Here is a 23,300-nt window from a genome sequence, read left to right on the forward strand (position 1 = left end):
AAGATGGGGTAGCCACCTACCATGCAGCTGCGCCTCATGTGCTGAGGCTGGAGCTGGAGCCGCAGAGCTATTGTTAGTACTGTGGTCCCGGCCCCAGCCAGCATGCAGCTTCAACCCCAGCTGCTCCCAGGGCAGGACTGAGTGGCAGGTAACTGCCCCATGTGCCGGGACTGAAGCTGGGCAATGGTGCAGCTGCTCCTGGGCTGGGGACAGGATACTACAAATAGCTCTGCAGCCCTGGCTCCAGCCCCAACACATGGGGCAGCTGCCTGCCATGTGGCCCTGGGGGATAGAAGGGGTTGAGGGGTGCAGGTGTCAGGAAGGCAGAAGGTGACGGAAAGGGCAGGGGAACTAAGGGGAACATGGGGGTGAGGAGAGGAAGGGGCTTGTATTGAGGAGGGGGGCAGGGTGGGAGAGGAGGGAGCCAGAGCTGGAGAAGAAAGGGGGAGGCACCAAGTGACAGCTTGGAGGAGAGACAAATGCCACGGGGCCAAAAAGAGACAATGAGGGGAAATAGCGGGGGGGATGGGAAGGTGTCTGTGAGGGTGAGAGAAGGGAGGGGATAGGGTGATGCTGGGAGAAGAAAGGGGAGGGGCAGAGGGAAGGGACAATGGAGGCAAGAGGAAGGAAGAGGAGAAGGGGAGGACTGGGTGCTGGGAGAAGAGGGGTTGAAAGGGGTGGGAATGAAGAAGTGGGGGTGGAGCAAGTCATGTGAGAGGGCACAGGGGTGTGTGAGGAGAACTGGGGCAGAGGCTGGTGAGAGGGTAGGTACCAGGGAGGAAAAGGGCAAGGGAGGAGGTGTAGGGAGGGCAGGAACACTGAGGGAAGGGGGAGGCACCAGGAGAGTGCAAGGGTTAAGGGAAGGTGCAGGTTGCCAGGGAGATTGTGGGAGTGAAGCAGAAGGGCAGACACAGGAAGGGGAGGGATGGGCACCAGAGGGCAGAGGAGAGAGGTAGGGCAGGTGGATAGAGGGAGATGTTAGAAGAGGGGAGCTAGAGAAAGGGTGGGCTTAGGGGGGGAAGGGCAGGTGCAGGGATCAGAGAAGATGGGGGGTGGAGCAGGTCCCAGGAGGGCTGGGGGAGAGTGAGAAGGGCAGGAGCCAGGACAGTGGGGAGGGAGGGGGTAGCAGCAGGCACCATGGGAGCAGATAGGGTATGGGGAGGGTGGGAAACATGGCAGCAGAGGGGAAAAGGGAGAGATTTATAACTTAGGTGCCACAGTGGCAAACATCCGAACAAGCGCACATGACCTCAGTATTGATGAACAAGACAGAACTCACTCCACTCATGGATGGAAAGTCTTAGAGGGAACACTGTGGTCTGAAGCGTGATTAGTGCTTGACTATAACTGCTGTATTACTTTACTGAGCACTTGCATGTGATAACTAGAGATGATTTGTGGCAGGAAAGCATGGCCTTCTGCTAAAACATCTGACCAGGAAGTAGAATGTACAATCCTATTTAATCAGCTAACCAGACAAACATTTTGTTTAACCAGTTAACTGATTAAAGGGAGGGGGAGGAGCAGCAGGGTTCCCTTCCCCCCCCCCCCCCACCTGCCACTGAATTGAAGCACCCCCTCCTCCCTGCCACAGACAGAGGATGCTCCAGCTCTGCTAGAGCAGTTACTGCCCTCAGAGATGAAGTATTAATACTTATATTTGTAAAATGCTTAGAGAGGTAGAATGGAATATGCTTTTGAAGTGCAAAGTAGTCATAATTTGTACTGTTACCATTCAAGTTTTTATGTCCCATCTACGTCAGTTAGAACCATTCATTTATCAAGAATCAGACGTTGTTTTCATTACAAGATAAACTATGTAGATTAAGTCTTAAAACTGTAAATCATTAATGACTTCTTGTAGCCAAAATACGGATATAGCCCATTAGGTAAATCCAGATAAATTATAAGGAAGTCCTCTGTGAATGTCAAATAGTTATAGATTTGCTGCAAAAGTGCCCAAGATTAAACAAGCCAAAGTTAACATAATGATGTATTGACGTAAAATAAATTTTGCAGTAAGTGGAGTTAACATATTCAGATCATGAGAGCAAATTCCTAGCACTGGAAAAATAAATTTAAGAGGGGACTCCTGAAATTCTTTAGCATGCATTAGTGAAATTGCACATTGCTTTAAATGCAATGATATCTCTAAGATAACTCAATGATACTTTCATCTTCTGGACCTCTGACATGGAGTGGATTTCCACCACAACTTTTCAATAGTCACCACCTGCCCATCAAACTCCCTTAAGAGCATTCCTACACTAGCATCAGTTTCCTGGACATAATGATCAGCTTAATCAGTGGACCACTGAAGACAGGTATATATAAGAAATCCACCAATCACCACAGCTACCTTCACAGATCTAGTAAGTACCCTAAACACACCATACATCAGTCATTTACAGTCAGGCATGCAGCTATCACAGACAGGATATGTACCTTAACACATTTTAGACCTCCTTCACCAAACAAGGACACTCCCGCAGAGAAATAGATCATATCTTAGAATGGGCCCCCCAAATAACCCAGGAGAACATGCTTCAATACAGGGAGGAAATCCCTCTGACTGCATACTCCTAGTTGTTACCTATCAACCAACATTGGAATAATTGTGGAGTACAAAACAACTACAACTCATAGGGTACATCTACATGACAGCGTTATTTTGAAATATCTTAGAGTGTCTACACACAAAATGCATTTCAAAATAGCGTTTTGCTATTTCGAAATAGCGCATCCACACTGATTGGATGCTAAATTGCATTTAAGGCCAGCTGGTTCCAGCCGGGTATCAGGTCAGGAGATACTTTGTGTGGCTGCTGCCTGAGGCTATCTGAGGCCTTGCTTAAAGGGACCTCCCAGGACAGCCGGTTCTCAGGTTTCCCTGCTTGCTTGCCTACCTCGATGAGGGACAGCAAAGCATTTTTTTCCCTGCGTGTTCTGGTTGCCCTCACTCGGGACACCACAGCACTCTGCAACACGGAGCCAGAACTGCCCCTGGGCACTCTGGTGCTTCTTTTGGATGTGTTGCTGCAAGCCTGGCAGCACTTTCTGGAGTCTGCCTCATAGCATCTGCTGCAGCCCAACCCCCCGGCTGTCATCCGGACCCTCCTGGGATATGTAGAGGAGCAGCTGCAGCTCCTGCATGCCAGCGTGCCCCGCCACATCTGGCATCTGGACACCAGCAGCAACTCATGGGACCACATCATCCTAGAGCACTGGGGGAGACCAACAATGGACCCAGAACTTTAGGGTGAAGAAGGACACCCTCCTCGAGTTCTGTGAGTGGCTCGCCCCTGCTCTGCACATGAGGCCCGCCATTCCCCTCCATAAGTGTGTGGCCATTGCCCTCTGGAAGCTCTCCATGCCGGATAGCTACCAATCCGTGGGGAACCAGTTCGGCCTGGGGATATCCACCATCAGAACAGTGCTTATGCAGGTATGGCAGTCTCCAGCCACTGTGCCAGGAGAGGGGGTTCAAGGAGGGGATGAGCTGACCTAGGGAAAAGGGAGAGAGGTGGTGCAAGTCCCCTCCATGGGAGGGTTTGTTCTGTCCCACCTGCACTAAGGACTGCCTGTGGTGGCCATGATTACTAGGGGGGTTGCTCCTGGGGAATGGGGGTGCGGGGCAGTGGCGGGGAAGGAGCACTCTTAGCCACCCTGGCACCTCATTGACTCTTAGTTTTGTATGTCCTTCTGCAGGTGATCAAGGCCTTCAATAGAGTGCTGCTCCACAGAGTCATCCGCCTTGCCAATGTCGACGTGCTCATCAAGGGGGTTTGGCGCTCTGAGCTTCCCCAACTGCAGGGGGGCTATTGATGGGACACATCCCCATCCATGCCCTGGAACACCAGGCCTCCCTCTATTTCAACCACAAAGGATACTTTTCCATCATTCTGAAGGCTGTGTCTGACCACCAGGGCCACTTTGTGAACATCAATGTGGGCAGGTCCAGCAAAGCACATGACACACATGTGTACCACAACTCCTCCATTTGCCAGAGGCTGCACACCAGGACTTTCTTCCATGACCGCCACATCAGAGTCTGGGAGGTGCACATGCCTGTGTGCTTGGTGGGGGATGCAGCCTATCCCCTACAATCCTGGCTCATGAAGCCCTACACAAGACACCTTAACCCTCCCCGACAGGCATTTAATGCCAGGCCCACATTGTGGTGGAGGGTGCCTTCGGCCAGCTGAAGGCCCATTTTAGATGCCTCTTCACCCGCCTGGACCTCTCCGAGCGGAATATTCTGCACGTGGTGGCAGCATGTTGTGTGCTGCATAGTTTGTGCGAGAGAAAAGGGGAGGCTTTCCTGCCAGTCTGGATGACAGAGGCCGAGCACTTAGCTGGCCTGTACATGCAGCCCCACATGGCTACCAACCAGGAGGCCTATCGGGGGGCTGTCCATATCCAGGAGGCCCTATGGGAGAGCTTCCATGTGGAAGAGGACTAAAGTCTCCCTGGTGTGCCCCACTGGGGGCTTGTGCCTCATTCCACCCTCACGTCCTTCCACTTACCCCTCCCTACCTCCTCTTCCTGATGTAGAATAAAGACACGTGTTGACAAAAACAAACTCTCTTGATTGAACAAAACTGATTGATTGAAGGTGGGAGAGGGGAGGGGTAAACCTGAAAGGAGGGAGCTGAAAGGGGGAGGCAAGGGGAGGAAGGGAGAGAAGAAGCTCAGGGTGGGGGGGTCTTGCCAGCCCACCTGTCTCCCAGCACTGCAGGTGCGGAGGCCTCAGCATCCCCGTGGAGGGGAAAACGGGGGAGGAAGTAGCAAGAGTAGGAGGAGGAGCAGTAGCTGGGGAGGCAGCAGGGGCTGGAGTGGCAGGAGGCAGATGGCACAGCCCTGGGCAAGCAGCTCCTGCCCGCTCTCCCGCTGGAGCTGCAGGTCTTCGTGCACCCAGTAGTCCGGGGTGCGGTGCAGGCCTCACAGTATCCCCAGGTGCTGCCGCTGGTACTCCTCCTTACGAGTCAGTCTGCTGAGTGCCCGGGTGTGGGAGGATGTCCTGGGTGGAGTGGTGCGCCCTGCACTCACAGCTGGTGCAGCTGTGGAGAAACAAGAGAAGTAGTCAGTTATCCTTGGGGACACAGTGAGTGAAGCCCAGCCCCACCCGCAAAGCGAGGTCGACAGATCTCCATACCATCTGAGCCAATGTACTAGCACAGAGGCCATGTTCAGGATATCCTGCTATTCCCTGGAGTGGGAGCTGGCCTGGGAGTTCACCCATGCCCCTGTGCTGTATGTGGTGTGGATCTATGGGGGGAGGGGGAAGATGTCCCCTGCCTCTGTGTAGAGGGGGCGTGTGGAGGGAGGGCATCCTGCTGTGTCCCACTCTGGGTTCAGGAGCATGTCATGTGCCTTCATACATACACGTGTGTGGGGGTTGGTATGGCACATGCACAGGTTGCTGCGTGAGCGATGGCCAGCAAGGCCCACGTGAGCGGTCCCTGGTCTCCCTCCCATCCTGCCCCCCATAAGGGGACAGTGATGGCACTCACATGTTGCCTCCCTGGCTTCGGACGACACCAGCAACAGGTCCGCTGGGATGGCTCGGGGGCCCTGGCTGCACGGCATGCTCCCTCTGGGATCCTGCGGCTCCTGGCCCCCCTCCTCCTCCTCTTCTGTGCCCTGGTCAGGGCCCTCTGCCCCAGGGTCGATGACCACCTGGGGGGCACGGACCATCTAGCCCCCCCAGGATGCAATCTAGGGCATCAAAATAGGGGCAGACTCAGACACCTGCCCCTGTTTGGGAGTGGTCCCCATAGGCCTGGCATATACCTGCTGCAGTTCCTTGGTTTTCATCTGAACTTGCTCCTGGGTTCGGATGTGGCCAGGCTGGCAGCCATGCGGCAGTAGACAGATGCGTTCCTCCGTCTAGTGCGGAGATCATGGATGTTGCAGGCCTCCCCCCAAACCTCAATGGGGTCCTTGATCTCCACACTGGACCAGGAAGGCGCCCACCTTTTCTGCAGGCTCCTGGGAGCTGGCAGACTGGTCCTGGGGAGCGGTGGAGGGCTGGTTGCCAGTGGCTTGCTGGTTCATGCTGCGGCCTGGCTCAGGGGCAGCAGCAGAGTACCTCTGGGTTGAAAGGCCTGGTGCTAGTCACAAAAGACTTTAGCCAGACTCTACTCCTTGAAGCACTCCGGGGAGGGAGGGAGGGAGGAGAGGAGTTTTCCTGTTTGTACCCAGAGTGGCCACCAGGGCACCCTGGGAAGGGCTAGAGGCACCCTATTTCGAAATAAGCGTCTACACAGCACTTATTTCAAAATAGCACTTTCAAAATAGGCGCTATTCCTCGTGGAATGAGATTTACCAATTTTGAAATAAGCCCTCCACTATTTCGAATTAATTTCAAAGTAAGAGTTGGCCTCTGTAGACACTAGTACAGTTATTTCAAAATAACGGCTGTTATTTCGAAATAACTTTGCTGTGTAGACATACCCATACTGAATAGGGACCACATCCTGAAAGAAATCTTTCCTGGACCCCCTCTTCTGGCCTTCAGATAATACCCCCACCCTTCGGCATCACCAAGCTGGTCATTACAAGCAAACTCCTCACAGATCAGGCCACACTAACTCAAATGCCATCACACCCTATCACTACAACAGATGCAAAACCTGCAGCATACCTCCATTACTACAATAATCGACCTCTCCTACAAAACACCCTTCAACAACCCTACCAGTCTTTGTCCTTAAAGGAAACCTGCACAACAATTTCAAAAGACAGGCCTGCAAGTTTAAATTCATAACTGTACTAGACACTAAAAAAATCATGAACTCAAAGGCACTGGGTTTATGGCAAATTGCAACAATCAAACGAGTCCCTCTTTGTCCTATAATTGGAAAGGTAATAATTGCCCACTTCACCTTGAATGATCTCTTACAACACATTAACTCCTTATACTCTAACCATCTGTTTCCTTGTATTTAGCTGTGGCACCAGAGTACCTTACCCAGACCTGAAGAAAAGTTCTGTGAAAATCGAGTTTGTCTCCCAATAGAAGTTGGTCCAATGAACGATATTACCTCACGCACCTGGTCTCTTTAAAACAATGGAATTTTAGTCTTCATCCTGAAAACTGTCACCCCCATTGTCACAGAATAGAATTGCACCAGCCTCCAGACACCAGCGGTAATGGCATAGTTGTGATTTTCAACTACTTAATAGCCCATGGATAAGGCTGCATGTCTGTCATGAAAGTCACAGATTCCATGAATTTCTGGGACCTCTGTGACTTCTGCAGCCTGCCAATGCACCCAATCCCAAAGCTCACCAAACAATTTGGGCAGCCCTGAGGACAGCCTCACTAGTTTCCCACAGCAGTGGCAGTCATGGTCCCAGCCAGCCCCCCCTGCCACCAGCTACAGCTGTGGCGGCACCCCCCTCACCATTGCCGCCGGCAGCAGCGGTCCCATCCCAGGCAGCAGCAGTGTCAGCAGTCTTGGACTGCTCCCTGGCAGTGGCAGTTCCATGATGCCCCCGCCCACGAGCACTAGTGGGCTTCCCCTCAGGAGCACCAGCAGGCACCTCTGTGCCCATCCAGAGCACCAGCGGGTGCCCTCAGAATATCCAAGATTTAGTCAGGAGTATATAGTACAAGTCACTGACAGGTCACAGGGCTGTGAATTTTTGCTGATTGCCTATGACCTGTTCATGACTTTTACTAAAAATAACAATGACTAAATCTTAGCCTGGGGTGGATTTTGCTTTAAGATCCCTTTCAAGGCTTTGTTTTATTTTCAGTACCTGCTGGGTAGTTCATGCACCTGTGCTTCTCTGCTTTTTGTTTCCCATGTTTTGGGGCTTTCATTTACTACTTTTAATAGGGAGGAAAACAGAATTTCATGATGGTTGTGTTACAAGAGCTAGTGAATAGCAGGCTAACGTAGGCTCTTTCCTGGTGGAAAGGATTTCATGTGAGTTCTTTTATTCTGCCAAACATGAACCAAGGTTGATCAAAAATACTTCACTGGGAGTATTCTCTCCAAACTTCTGTGGTACAGGCTATCAGAACAATTTGTACTTCCTGGTGCCAACATGCTTTCTTTGATCACACTTCTGTTTATCATACAGCCATCAGAAAGAACTAGAAGAACATTTAGCTGTGCACACTACACATTGTACAACAAGCAAACTAATGTTTACCTGGTGCATACTGTTTTCTCTTTGTCACCATCCAAATGGAAATTGCACAAACAAAAGCACAAATAAATCTTTTTCCCAGCACTGCCCAGGAACCATGTTCAATGCATTGTGCTGTTGAAGCTGCATAAAACTATTCAAGCAGTGTAGTATTTTGTAATCATTTACTCCTGGCTGAAATATCAAGAGGCCTGCCTACATTCCTGATTGCTTTCTTCTGGCTGCTGGGGGAGGAATAAAAGAGGCCTTCATTTTCTCCATTTGACTGTTGGAAGAACAAATGTACGGTGCTATACCCTGTTTCTTTGGTGAGGGGAAGGTAAATTTTTCCAAACCTCCTCCTGGCACTCTACCTTGCTTGAGCCATATATGCACATGTCAGAGCAGAGAGCGTTCTGCAATTAGATCAGGTACGATCAATGAAGTGTCAGCAGAATCAAGCCACATGTTCAGCAGTTCTCTCAAATCACTGGTTTTAGCTGTCTAGAGAAAAATAATCATGTTTTGTAACAAAGCATAGGGTATGTCTACACTACCCCCCTAGTTCGAACTAGGGGGGTAATGTATGCATACCGAACTTGCTAATGAAGCCCGGGATTTGAATTTCCCGGGCTTCATTAGCATAAAGCCGGCGCCGCCATTTTTAAAAGCCGGCTAGTGCGAACCCTGTGCCGCGCGGCTACACGCGGCACGGACTAGATAGCACGGATTAGGTAGTCCGTGTCGCGTGTAGCCGCACGGCACGGGGTTTGCACTAGCCGGCTTTTAAAAATGGTGGCGCCGGCTTTATGCTAACGAAGCCCGGGAAATTCAAATCCCGGGCTTCATTAGCAAGTTCGGTATGCATACATTACCCCCCTAGTTCGAACTAGGGGGGTAGTGTAGACATACCCATACTGAACAACTTTGAGCCTGTCACTCACCATATCACGTAATTGGGCTTGTTATTGGCAAAATCATTGGTGTTAGCTCTGTGTAAGAAGAAAGTCTATTCTTGAGATGAGCCTTTTGTTGAAAAAGTTGAAGAAATGGTCTAGGTCGGTCTAAAACGAGCCAATAAAGCTTATAACAAACTTCACATTTCAAAAATTTCCTGTTAAAAGGGAACACATTTTTCACAGAATTTTTCATGAGAGATATTCCCATATTTTTCACTGGCTCTACAAAACATGGTGAAATTCTAACCCCGTTTAAACAGATCAGAGTTTTTCCCCACCTTTAGAATGCAGTTTTGCTTAAAAGAGTTATTCTTAAAGTTGGCATTTTGTAGTTCTGTATATCTTGCCTCTCTGATTTCCAGATGAAATCCACTTAGTTTTGTGAAATTGTATTTCTAACCACTAACCCTGCAAACTCAGCCTGCAATCTGAAAGCTAAATTGGGTTTTGTGCAGCTCATGCATTACAAACATTAAATATACCTGGTATAAAAGTAATGGTATGTACTTAGTTACTTTGTTGATGATCCCCCAATTTGAAATAGAATTAAGTTCATTCTTCCATAGCTATATTGTTCCATCCTGTGGTACTATATTATATAGGGTATACTTTAATAACAAGAAGCAAGGCCACACTAACAACTTGTGAAGGCCCAAGCTGGCAGAAAAAATGAAGATTGCCAGGCGTGGTGATGACTCCTTCTGGTATGAGTAACCCGGTAATGACTTTGGTCAATTGCCAGAAGGTGAGATATGCCAGTCAATGAGTGACTGAGCTTGAATGCAAAGATCCAAATGACAATTATCTTTGCTTGTATCTATGGCTAGGCCTATACCATGGGTAGCAGGTATCACAGGACCACTCAGTGTGGCCCTGTTCACACTTCATCCCCAGACTCCCTCCAGATTCCCTGCTCTTCCCCACACTTGGGGATAGGGAAGCTTGTAGCTGGAACTTGGGGCAGCTCAGGTCAGTGCTTGCACCACCCAGCACTCCAGGGCTGCTGGGGCCCTAGCATAAGGGGTGAGGACATCGGGACTGCGCCATCCACTTGGTGTCCCAGGCTGGGGATGTTGGATTTACAGCAGCTGATCAGCACTCTAGCACTGGAGACACACAGATAGCCCAGGAGACCAACAGGGTCTCAAGCAGAAGGAGTGGAGTCAGGAGCTAGTCTTCCCCAGTGGGTGGTTCATGTGCCACCCACCCTCTATTTGCCTCCACCATTCTGCTCTGGAAGTCTTAATGACCTGTTTTATAAGGGCCTTACACGTCTAGAATCCAGGTGTATAGAGCATCCAGGCAGCAGATGGCTTTAGGCTACCACACAGCAGTACCTGTAACCAATTTGTGCTCTGCTTCCCATGACAGACTGGGGACACAGCCCATGGGAAGCTCTCTCTTCAGGGTTTGACAGACAGCAGCTCCATGGCTTCGGTCTGCTTCCCTGCCTATATAAATCCAAGTGGCATTCCAGGCAGTGTGCAGGCAGCCATTGGCTCTTCTGCAGTTGCCAAAACTAATCCTTGGTCTTGAATTCCTGACTTTACATCAACTTGATTTGGCCTTTGCCTCCTGACTCAGACCCTGATGGCCTGTCTTGGACTCTTACCCATGGTATTGCCCCTGAGCAGACCTGACTATTGACTCCTCTGCTACTCCCAGCCTCAGATTTGCTCCTGCTCTGATCTTTGGCCCTGACAGGCCTACTTGGGATCTTGACATGTTTGTTCTTTTTTCCTCACTTCTAGATCCATGCCTTTTTCCCTGTTGCTTCTATACCTAGAAAATCGTTGCAGTCCTGGGTTTGCAAGATCACCAATATGTCTCCGTATTCAAATCCCTTCCCAATAGTCACTTCTTCTGTGGTGTACACAGGTGTTCTGAAGAAAAATGTGGGATAGAAATTATTTGTCAGTTCTTTCTCTAGTTTTCCTGGTTTGTCCTGCCTTCTCTAGGCCCATTTAGTAAACTGTAAACTCTTCTGGGTAACACCTGTCTTTATCTGCGGTGTAGAGTTGTCAGGGGGGTGCGCGCCTCAGTGCCCCCTGACTGTCCTCATATAGCCCCTTGCAGGGCCAGTTACAGTCTGTTTGGGGTTGCTCATCATAGGCATCAGGGTTGTCTCAACTGTCCTGCTTACCTAGGCTGTATCAAAGTCCACCTCCAAACCAGAGCTTTGCCTCCAGCCCCTAACCAGGGGAGTCTTGGCTGGCCCTCTTCCAGCTATTACTGGCTATCCCCAGCTTGTCTCCCTCCAAGGAGCTCCTGCCTCCTCTGCAGTCAGCTATCCACTGGCTTTCCCCTCAACAAACTGGGCTTCTCCCTTTATAGCTGCCAGCTGGGCTTGCCTAGCCACCCGGGCTTCCCAGATCCCTGACAGCTGGGGCTCATTAGCCTACCCCTTTCAGCTGGGTTCTTCCAGCCTCCCTAAGGCTCAAGGCCTGAGCCCTGGGCTTAAAGGCCCAGTGCAGGGCAGGCACCCTGTCACAATAGTAAAAAGCTTATTATTGGTATTAAACAAATCATAATGTTAGTATTAAAAATTAGGGTTTGTCTATACATGACAATTTCTCCAGAATAAATTAAGATGTAAATTTAAAGCTGATTAACTATTCCTAATTAAATCCATATGTGGTTACTTTTATTCCAAAATAAAAATGCCTGATTCTGAATTATCTTAATCCACTTTAACTGTGGGGAGGGGAGATATGTCAAAGGAAGGCATTCTTATTCCAAAATAAGTGTTTATATGTGAAGTTAATCAGGAGTAACTGATCAGGAATAGCTACTCCAGAATAATTTCCTATGTATATAAATCTCACTTCTAAGAGTTTGTAACAACTTGCAATTGATTTATCATAGACTGAGCCGCCATTGCAAAATAAAATAAAATAGTATTTCAGAAGTAAGGAATGCAGTTTGCTTGCCTGGTTCTCAGTAGAAATTAGTGTTAACACTGAACTATGGAAATAAGCTGCATTTGCATCTGAATGTTCCCACTTGAAGTTCATCTTTGAACAAATATTGCCTAAGAACCCAAGATAGAAATGAACAACATTGCAAGAAATGGAACAAGATTTCCCCCACTTGCTTACAACACACATAACAGTAAATATCTGCTGCTCTTCCTGTCACTTCTTAGAGCTGAAGTTTCCAGGAATGACAGGTATCCTCAACGGCGCACCCTCGCCTGAGAAACCTGCCTTCTCAGAGTATGTTTACACTGGGAGATTTTTGTATTCAAGAACTAAAAGGAAGCAAATGAGTTTTTATACGTCCTCCATGGTCTAATCCAGTCCTTTGTCCCAGTATAGACAGATAGTCTATACTCAGATAGTCCCTCAGACCCAGACTTTGGAGTCTGCAGGGCCTGTTGTAAAACATGTCTGATCAATCAGGCAGTCATGTGAATCTCATGTGTACAAGGAAAAGGAAAGGGATTATTTTACTGAGCCATTCATAGAGAACTCTGAGTAATAATTCTGTTAAACTACAATACAGAAATGTATTTCCTACACCCCTCAGAAGCAATGCAAAAGCTTGGTGGAGTCAAAGGTAATAAAGGAGCTTAAGGACAGGGAAGTAATTATTGAGAAGGAGACAAGGAGTAAACTTAGAGGGTGGTTAGGTGCAGGTGGCAGAAGTATGGAATACCTTTCTTGGGAGGCAGGGGGGATTGTTAGGGAGTTGGGAAGCCTTCTTCCATGCAGACCCTGGCTGAACCCCTCGCTTCTCCAATTCAGTCAGGAACATATGCCCCATCCCCATGTGTCCCTGAACTCACTTTCCTTGTCCCCATGTGGCCCTGCAGCCCCAGTCAACCATCCCCTGTCTCTGTCCTCATATGTCCCTGCATTTTCTGCCTCAGCCCCATATATCCCTTCATCCTGGTCTTTACTATCCTTATGTGACCCAGCAACCCCATTCCTAGTCAGCCCCTGTCCCAGTTTGTCCTCCCACTAGCCCTTCTGAACCTCCCAGTCTCTGCCCCCTAGCAGTCATGTGACCCCCCCTCCCCAATATTCCATGCCTCCTAACCTAACTATACTGGCAGGACACACTGAGGAACACCATCGCTGCTGGTTGCCAGTGCTGATCAGCCTAGTGCTCTCTGTTCTTGCACAACCTCAGAACTGAAGTATCTGTCTTGCAGAATGTATTTTCTGCCGAGAAAAAAAATTGCAGGGCTCATGAATTCTGTGTGCGTGTGCACTGTGGTACAGAATGTTCCCAGAAGTGATTTTTGCATTCTGATTATAATTTGAGGTGCCCATATGTTACACCAGTCGATGGAGTCAAATAAATGACTCCAGGAGGACCCGATTCAAAGCCTATAGAGTCAACAGAAGTCTTTCCATTGATTTCATGCTCTTTGGATCAAGCCCTGAGGTCCACAAAAGGACCTAGGAATCTAATCCCCAGATTTAGGTTCCTAATCCCATTTTAGGCACTGTTGTGATGCACAAAATTCCTGCTTACTCCCATTAGACGCTGAAAGCACCTGAACTCACTCAGTACCTGATTTTTTTTGCTGTAAAAATTTCCCTAGACACTTATGTTTATGTCATTGAGCACATGCTGCCTCACCCTAAGGCTACATCTAGACTGGCATGATTTTCCTCAAATGCTTTTAATGGAAAAGTTTTTCTGTTAAAAGCATTTCCGGAAAAGAGCGTCTAGATTGGCACGGACGCTTTTCTGCAAAAGCACTTTTTGCGGAAAAGCGACTGTGCCAATCTAGACGCGGTTTTGCGCAAGAAAGCCCCGATCTCCATTTTCACGATTGGGGCTTTTTTTGCGCAAAACAATACCGCGTTGTCTACACTGGCCCTCTTGCGCAAAAGCAGCAAACTTTTCAGAGTATGTCTACACAGCAGAAGCTGTGCAATGGACTAGCCAACCGGAGTAAGCTTCCACCCAGCTAAGACAGGTTATGATATCAAAGGAAGATATCACCATGTGGACTTCAGAGTGGGTTAGTGAGCCAAATACATACCCAGGCTTTGTTCTGGGCTTTTACTACTTTTGCTGAAACCTATGCTTCTGTCTTCACCCACAGCTTAAAGTAGTCTAGCTTGGGTAGACTAGTCCTTGCATAGCTTTTGCTGTGTAGACTAGGGATGTAAACGGCTAGTCAACTATCCAATAAGCAGGACTCGACAAATAATGCAATCTACTTGCCCATGGTGAGTAGATTACAACCCGGAAGAGCCATAGCAGAGCGATCTGCGCATGCGCAGAATGCAGAACCGTGTGAAACCGCGCGGCTGGTGAGTGGGGCTTGCCACCACTTGGCAAGCCCTGCCGATAAGCATATGCTTATCGTATAGTCGACTAGTGACTCGATTAGTTGCTTCCCCACCCTCCTTTCTGCCTCAATCAGAGATAGGCAGCAAGGGGGGACAGGAGCCGGTGCTGGGGGGAGCTGGCTTAAAAGCCCCCCAGCACCATATCCACAGGGGACAGGGGAAGCAGAGGACTAGTGAAGACCAAGTGCAAGCTGAGAATCAACTGTCCCCACTTGCACCTGGTCTCCCCCCACACACTGCACTTCAGCCTTTTAAATGTAGTAAGAGCCTGCCTGCTCTTAACACCTTTAAAAGGCAGAGGCTCAGCAGGGTTAGCTCCCAGGGCTGTTTATCAACTAGTAATTGATGGAAATTCCTTTGATTAGTTGATTAAATGCAAATTAATATCCCTAGTGTAGACATCATGGACTGTATCGGCAAAGCTAGTGTAGAATGGCCTACACCCAACAAAATAGAGATGAATGATTCCTATTGACTTTAATGGGACTTAAACACATGCATACATTCATCCATGGGACATGATGGTCTATGTGCTTAGCAGTAAATCCTGTAGTGCCTTAAATGTTAGTGTAGTGAAGAGGCGTGGGCCCCCTCAGCTGTAGATGCTGGGAAGATTCCTCAAGCAGGAAGGCCACACCCTGCACACTGGAAGCAGAGGGATGGGACGGGAAGAGTAAGTAAAAGTCCAGCTGCTTGGCTGGGGGGAATGATAGGAGGCAAGAAACAAACTCCAGGGAGAGCCAGTTACCCCAGGGATCAACCTGAGGCACTGGAGAGCGCTGATGTTGCCCTTGGCAGTGTACCTCGGGAGCTGGAAGATGCCAGAGGGGGGCTGATGGAAGTGACCTGAGGCTGGGTCAGCATGCTGTGGACAAGTCCCCATTACCCAGTGGCAGGCCGCTGGGTTGGGATGCAGTGGAGCTGGGCAGGCCCATGTCCAACCCCATGGTGGCAGTATTCCCCTGCTAGAAGGCCTGTACTACACTGCATGTCTCCTTAACTGAGCTGGTGGACTGCAGTGGCATCCATCCCTGTCTGCATGGAGGCCAGGAAGCCCGAACTGCTACTGAACTGGTTTGGTCTGACTCTAAGGCTACGTCCAGACTACAAGACTCTTTTGAAAGAGGCTTTTTTGAAAGAATCTTTCGAAAAAGCTTCTTTTGAAAGAGATTGTCTAGACAGCAACCAATATTTTCGAAAGAGAGAGCCACTTTTTTAAAAGAGAGCACCCGGGCAGTCTGGATGCTCTCTTTTGAGAAATCTCTGTTTGTGTTCAATAACACCTTTTTTCGAAAGAGCACTTTTGAAAAAAGGCGTTACTCCTCGTAAAATGAGGTTTTCTGCAGTTGAAAAAACTGCCGCGTTCTTTCGATTTAATTTTGAAACAACGCGGCAGCAGTCTAGACGCAGGTAAAGATTTTTTTCAAAAAAAGGCCACTTTTTTCGAAAAAAACCTGTAGTTTAGACACATCCTAAGAGCAGAGCCTCCAATTGCTAGCTACCCTGTCCTGCTTGGAGGCCAGGGAACCTTAACTGTTAAACTCCGGCCCTAGCAGAGACTACTAATTCCCTTTTTGTAGGCCAGATCCCAGAATACTGAAATGAGGAAGTGTTGCCCCCCCCCCCCCCCCCCCCCAGCTACAGGCACCGGTGAGTGTCTATTAGATACTGCCTACTAAATAAGAGCTTTCTTGGATGAAGGTGAGAAAGTTATACTTTCCCCCCACCACCACGGAATTATGGCTGATATGTTGTAGAAGAGCACAATCCTGACAAATGCTCTGTTTGATTCCTTTCTTCCTTTTGATATTATCCTCTAGCTGCAATCTACCCTGAGTAATGATAGTTAGAGGATTAATTTCTAAGCATGCCCCAGTTTGTTCTTGAATAAACATTAAGAAACTTTGTATTCACTCTTGCACATATAAGTCATTGTTAACTTCATACTATTTAAGTGAATATAGAGTGTAAAATATTAATGACATGGTTTCAATTGTTTCCTTATCCTTTCAAACCACAGCTTCCATAAACGTAATGTTTGGATAAAGCGTGTTTATACTTAGCCAGAAGCAAGATAAATGTATCACAAGAGTCGGATTGTTTACAAAGTGAAGTTTATAAAGTGGGGATTACCTTTTGGGTATGTGAATTACATTTTAAACTGCAGTAGTCACTGTGGTCTGAAATGTGCTAGAATTTTAGGGCTTACTCCACCAAACATATATATGGCTATGTTTAGACTGCAAGCTTCTTTTGGAATAAGCTTTTCTGGAAGAGATCTTCTGGAAAAGCTTATTTTGAAAGAGAGCGTCCACACAGCAAAAGTGCAGTGAAAAAGCAAATGCACTCTTCTGCATCTACACACACCTTTTTCCAAAAAAGCTTTTTCAGAAAAGTCATTCTTCCTAGTAGAAAGAGGTTTACCACCATCAGAAAAAACCCTCCGTTCTTTTGACTTTTTGTTGAAAGAACACAATAGGGCTACGTCTACACCAGTCGTCGTAGGGAAATCCGCGGGGGATTTAAATATCCCCCGCGGCATTTAAATAAAAATGTCCGCCGCTTTTTTCCGGCTTTTAAAAAAGCCGGAAAAGAGCGTCTAGACTGGCCCCGATCCTCCGGAAAAAGCGCCCTTTTCCGGAGGCTCTTATTCTTACTTCAAATATTTAAATCCCCCGCGGATTTCCCTACGACGACTGGTGAAATTTACATGCCCCTTCCGGAAAAGGGGCCAGTGTAGACGTAGCCTAGCAGTGTGAACACAAATACTGTTTTTCCAGAATAATGGCCGTTATTCCGGAAAAACACTACAGTGTAGATATACCTTAAATGAGGAGTTTTGCTTGTGTGAGGAATCTCACTGAATTTAATGAGTTTGCTCATACAAGCAATGTAAGCAATGTATCTTCATGCTTTAATGGATTACAGGTGTAGGTCCATGAGATTGGATACCTCCCCTTCCATCAGAGGCACTGAGTGCCTAAAATTCCCATTGATTTTCATTGGAGTTATAAGTGGTTGGATCTTTGGATCTTCTGAAAATCAGACCTTTAGCATATACCCGCTGCAACATAATGTATGAGTTTTGGCAGAATGATAAGAAACCTATTCAAGCACAAGCATGACTCACCTCATTAACTCCCAGAGACATAAGATAAGCAAGCAATCTGGCTGTTCTATTATAAACTGCTTTAGCTGAATAGGAAAACATGTAGAAAACTATATATGACAATAATGACCATTTGGAGATACTGACCTAGCCTCCAGACTACTTACAGCTTCAGTTTTAAAATCAGAGCCCTCCATATCTTGTCCCAAGAGCCTTCACTTTCTAGGAAGCCACAGAATTTAGGAGTGGAGACTTTCCAGATCATATGAAATTATTAGATTTTAAAAATCCTTGACCTTGATACTGATTGATTTACTTTCGACTGTATATTTAAGAGAGTTTGTCTGTCTGTCCAAGAATTCCTCCTAAACAGTAAGGATCTCCACATTTGGTATAGAGCAGTGGTCACCAACCAGTGGATTGAGATCTACACATAGATCTTGGAGCCTCTGACAGGTGATCCTGGCTAGTTTGGCCAGGAAGCTATCAAGCGCTGGCACTTCAGTTGTCCCTCCACCCCCTGGCCCACTGCTCCTGCCCTCTACCTTGCAGCTGCTCCCTGGGAGCCTCCTGCTTGCTGTGTAGAGTGTGGGAGGAGAAAAGGGGGTGCTGATGTCAGGGTGTCCCTCTGCCTCCCCCTTCTGTACCCCATCTCCACACAGAGAGAAGGGGATGGAGGGAGCTTGGCAATGCAAATCTCTGTCACTCTCACACACTGTGTGTGTCTCTCTCATTCTCACAAACACACAGGCTACGTCTAGACTGGCATGATTTTCCGCAAATGCTTTTAACGGAAAAGTTTTCTGTTAAAAGCATTTGCGGAAAAGAGCATCTAGATTGGTACGGACGCTTTTCTGCAAAAGCACTTTTTGCAGAAAAGCATCCGTGCCAATCTAGACGCGCTTTTCCACAAAAAAGCCCCAATTGTCATTTTCGCAATCAGGGCTTTTTTGCACAAAACAAATCTGAGCTGTCTACATTGGCCCTTTTGCGCAAAAGGACTTTTGCCCTAATGGGAGCAGCATACTATTTCCGCAAGAAGCACTGATTTCTCACATGAAATCGTCAGTGTTCTTGCAGAAATTCAAGCAGCCAGTGTAGACAGCTGGCATGTTTTTCCGCAAAAGCAGCTGCTTTTGTGGAAAAACTTGCCAGTCTAGACACAGCCACACTGTCCTTTACTCTCATCTCCCGACCCAAGTCATACATGGGTTCTTACTTCTTGTATTGCTTGCAAAGTGGGTTATGTTTGGTTTTTGACTGGTCTGTGCATTTCATAATTTTCATTTCTCTCTTACGCTTACATTTAATTATTTGAGTAGTGAGTTCTAAAATGCCTAACCTCTCATGGCTGGAATAATTATCCCTGTGGTAATTGCTGCTCCTGGATGTGACTGGCATGTCCCTGCAGCCCTTGAGAAAGGCAGAGCAGGGGGGTCACCACATGCTGTTCTTGCCTGCAGACACCACTCCTGCAGCTCCTATTGATCAGTAATGGGGAATCAGGGCCTTTAGAAGCTGTGGGCTCAGTGCCCGTAGATAAGGGGCAGTACATGGCACCATGGAGCCATTGCTGTACATGCCAGCTGCTTTTGGGAGTGGGGCAGGGCCATAGAGGATTAAGCCTGACTTAACCCACTGCTCCACCACCCGGAAGCTCTCTCAGCTACAGTGAACCCCTCTCCCAGGCCTGAACCTCCTCCTACACCCAATCTCCTGGCTCAGACGTGAGTCCTCCTGCACCCAAACTCCTTCCCAGAGCTTGCACCCTGTACCGCCTCTGGACTCCAATCCCCCATCCAGAGCCCCTCCCACACTCCAAACCCTTTGGCCCAAGACCAGAGCCTACATCCCAACCCCCTATCCCAGCCTGGTGAAAGTGAGTAAGGATGGAGGAGGAAGGGGGATGGAGTGAGCAGGGTGAGTGAGGCCTCGGAGAAGGGGTGGAACAGGGGCAGGGCCTCAAAGAAGGGGCAGGAAGGAAGCAGGGCAAGGGTGTTTGGGTTTGAGGTAGATCTTGTATTGCACTTAAATTGAACAAATGATCTTGTGGTTAAAAAGGTTGGAGACCCCTGGTATAGAGCTTTCTCTTATCCTAACTTAAAGCAAGGTCAGGGTTTAGTTGTGTCAGGACAATGGAATGTGCCTGAAATCCAAAGGTTTCTCATAAAACAGAAAGTGAGGGCTCTCCTAGCAGGGAAAGCTATACTATATAATAACCACTGAAGGTAGCAAGAGGCAAAGATGGGGACTAGGACAGCTATAACTCTTTTTGGGCAGCAGAGGGCTGGAGTGGAGAAAGGGGCAGTTAGCTACTATATATTTCAGAGAGTTTGTCTGTCCCCATGTCTATAGGTCTCCCACAGTTGTGCCCACTGCAGCAGACATAGATAGGTGCTACTCACTTGACCCCAAGTTGCTGCAGTGAGAAAGGGCTGGAGTTGTCTTCTCTACTGAGGACAGCCTGCACACTGAACCCACCACCCCCAGCCTCACCTGAGACTCCCATCATCCAGGCATCCTTAGGGAGGACTGGTGTATGTGTACACCAGCAGGGAAATCACAACCCTAGCATTTAGAGTAGTCATAGCCCTAGCAAGAAGAACACTAGAGCAGTGGTCCCCAACATGGTGCCCGCAGGCGCCATAGCGCCTGCCGGGGCATTTGTGCGTGCCCCCCGACAACCTGAGCCGGCCCCACCCGTGGCGCGCGGTGCACTGGAGGCGCCGGCCCCAGGCGCGCGATATGCACCGGCGCCTGGTGCGCGGCGCTCAGGCGGCCCCAGCCCTGGGGCACATGCGGGCGCACAGCGCCAGTGCCGGCCCCAGGCGCGTGGCTCGGGTGGCGGCGCCGACCCCGGGCCCACGGCACAAGGCGCTCGGGCGGCCCCGGCCCTGGTGTGCCCCAGGACACGCGGCCCCGTGCCCGGCGCATGAGTGGCCTCACCCCCCGGGCGCCCGGCGCGTGAGTGGCCCCTCTCCCAGGCGCCCAGGAGCCTCTAAAGGTTGGGGACCACTGCACTAGAGTATCTCCAGCAGGGATCTAAACTTCTAACAGATTTTCCCCATTTCCGTTTTATTTATCACTATAAAATGGGGGTGTGGGGGGAAGGGAGAAGAAGAAAATAGTGTCAGTTGATTTGGTCCTAAACACTTTTCCCTTCTTCTGAATCAGAGCTGTTTTAGTTTAGCACTGTACAGGTCATTGCATGTACTGCCTTCTTTCAGAAAATTGAACAGGATGGCAGACAATGGAAATTGAAATACAATCTAACCATATTTGATTTTTCATAAATGTCCATAATACGCTAGATCCCTGTACCAGGTTTCTCAAGCCTTCTTTAGCTGCAGAAACATGCAAAACATGAACCAAAGTCCCCACCTGGCACCAGGTCACAAAGTTCTCTTGTTTTCCCACTCAAAGATGTCCATTATATTTCCTGGACTCCTAACAGTCTCCTTTTTCACCCCACTCCTGGGCACAGCCACCAGCTTTCTAGCCAGGGAGCACTGAACTGGATTCCTTCACTGCTCCTTACTCAGACTTCAGTGGGAATGAACTCAGCTCTTCTGGGAGTCTTTCCATTGATTTCATTAGGAGTTGACTCAGACATCCTGCTACTGCTCAGGTTGTAGAATTCTGTGTAGCACTCCTCATCTCTTTCCAGTCTTCACTCCTGATGCTAAGCTGTTGTGAATCTCACACATCCCAGGCGAGTTATTGGCTATTCTGGGTTTGGCATCTCTGACTCTGGTTATTCATCAAAATGACTTGGTTTGGTTTTGTCCCACTGTACAAAACTGATAAATTTTCATGCTATAGAAAAATCATTCCCAGCTCTAGGGCTGCACATTGTGAACAGCTGCTATATTTCTCTGCAGAGCTGCATGAAGAATTCCTACATATCCCTCTTAGAGAAGAGGGTCACAACAGGAATTTGTTGGGCAGAGAGGGGTGTCCCAGGCCTCTGTTTTCCAAATCTAGGAATGGACAACAGGAGCTGGATCACTTGACGATACCTGTTCTGTTCGTTTCCTCTGGGACACTTAGCATTGGCCACTGCCAGAAGACAGGATCCTGGGCTAGATGGATCTTTGGTATGACCTAGTATGGCCGTTCTTATGTTCTTTATTTATTCTTACTTGCCACACCCATCCAATTCAGTCACTATTTAATTTGCTCCGTAAGACCAAGATATTTCATTTCATAATCAGTTATAAACAAGGAAATATGTTTTCATCTCTGACTGCTTGTTCAGGAACTGCCACAAGATGACAAAAGATATTAATCAAGATGTGTATTTTGACACAAAATTAAGACGCTGCCCATAATGACCTTACATAATGTGAATAAATCAAAACTCATTTCCTTTTTACTGTGTTTATCAGCACTCTACCTATTGTTCTAATATTAGTTATCAGTCACCCAACTGCATTCCTCTTAATCATCTTCTATCCAATAGGTCACATACCTGTCATGTGCAGTTTTCTTGCTTACCGTCCCAGAAGAAATTAGATTGTGCTATCATCAAACAGTAAAATCTGCAATAAACAGTTGGGGCCTGATTCTCATTTACACTAGTCAGACTCTTTATGTACTGAAGAGAGATCCATAACCACATGTCATGCACAATATCTCCTACCATATATTCAGCAAGAAGCTTAGAAACATGTGAGCTGTGTATGTGATGCTGGTATCACATCATTTCTCAGACAGGCCATTTGTGGCCAAAGTGAGAGACCAAGGCATAGCCTCTCTTTTCCACAGGGAGGCCATGGAAAGGGTAAGCACAGTAAGACCCTTTAAAAGAAAGGAAAAGACTGAATAGGAAAGGCAGAACTGTAGGCACTAGCCTAGAGACTAGAGACCCACATTCAGTTTCCTACTGTACACTAAGCCTGTCTGTTTTGAGGCATCTTTGAGCAGCTTAAGTCCAGCAGCATGTCCATTCCATAACTTTTGGATGGCTGTTTATACTTCCTTGAGTGATGGATGAACAGCACTCACAACTGGATCTGCAGCTATGCTGTTTTCCAAGTTAGATAGCTCTGGACAGTCATCAGCAGGTGTATGGTTTAGCATGCTTTCATAATGCATTTTCCACATATTGAGAATGTCATCCATGGTTGAGTCTGGTTTCACAGCAAGGACATTAGAAAGCTGAATATGGCTACCAGCCAGGCACACGATGGCTCCTTAGGTAAGACACAGATACATGGGGTATGTCTACACTACAAAGTTAATTCGAACTAACGGACGTTAGTTCGAATTAACTTTCATAGGTGCTACACTAGCACTCCGCTAGTTCGAACTTAATTCGAACTAGCGGAGCGCTTAGTTCGAACTAGGTAAACCTCATTGCACGAGGACTAAGCCTAGTTCGAACTTACTAGTTCGAATTAAGGGCTGTGTAGCCCCTTAATTCGAACTAGTGGGAGGCTAGCCCTCCCCAGGTTTCCCTGGTGGCCACTCTGGGCACCACCAGGGAAACTTGTCTGCCCCCCTCCCGGCCCCGGAGCCCTTAAAGGGGCACGGGCTGGCTACCGTGCCCGTGCCAGGTGCAAGCCTGCCAGCACCCAGCTAGCAGACCCTGCACCTGGCACAGCACAGAGCCACCCACCCGATGCCCCCCAGCCCTCTGCCTCTTCCCGGGACCAGGCTGGCGGCTCTCGGGAGCCTGGCCAGGACCGCAAGAGGCGGGCACCCGCCTGGTCTAGTGCAGACATCGTGGACCTCGTCCACGAACTCCGCACTAGGCACAGGAAAGTGGCCATCTAG

At 48.3% G+C, this 23,300-nt stretch overlaps 1 long non-coding RNA gene across 1 annotated transcript; it reads right to left on the bottom strand.

Moving 5' to 3' along the window:
- Positions 1-4,568: 4,568 nt before the first annotated feature.
- LOC142826975 (uncharacterized) lies at positions 4,569-7,573 on the bottom strand. The gene is made up of 2 exons (XR_012901287.1): positions 7,410-7,573; positions 4,569-5,060 (listed from the first exon to the last, which is right to left on the bottom strand). It is a non-coding gene; the product is annotated as an uncharacterized LOC142826975 (long non-coding RNA).
- Between the last annotated feature and the right edge of the window lie 15,727 nt (positions 7,574-23,300).

The sequence above is a fragment of the Pelodiscus sinensis genome, chromosome 1 (assembly GCF_049634645.1).
Source record: "Pelodiscus sinensis isolate JC-2024 chromosome 1, ASM4963464v1, whole genome shotgun sequence".
NCBI classification, from domain to species: domain Eukaryota; kingdom Metazoa; phylum Chordata; order Testudines; family Trionychidae; genus Pelodiscus; species Pelodiscus sinensis.